The sequence below is a fragment of the Penaeus monodon genome, chromosome 25 (genome assembly GCF_015228065.2).
Source record: "Penaeus monodon isolate SGIC_2016 chromosome 25, NSTDA_Pmon_1, whole genome shotgun sequence".
Classification (NCBI taxonomy): domain Eukaryota; kingdom Metazoa; phylum Arthropoda; class Malacostraca; order Decapoda; family Penaeidae; genus Penaeus; species Penaeus monodon.
The window spans coordinates 5,241,433-5,241,662 of NC_051410.1; positions in this window are offsets into that span (position 1 = coordinate 5,241,433).

Sequence of the window (230 nt, forward strand, 5' to 3'; positions counted from 1 at the left end):
CTTTAGCAATGTCTCCTCGACTGGCTGTGTGTAGATGAAGTAATATTGTATTTGCATGCCTGCTTCAAGAATATCCTCCGAGCGGATTGGCAACTCTGCTTTCACCGTGCTAACATACACAAAAAACCCCCAGTTAACCCTGACAGATGCACTATATAGCAAGAGTGAAAATTATGATTTATGAGGTGTTAATGGCACATCTCTTTATAGCATTTTCATTCCTCACTATG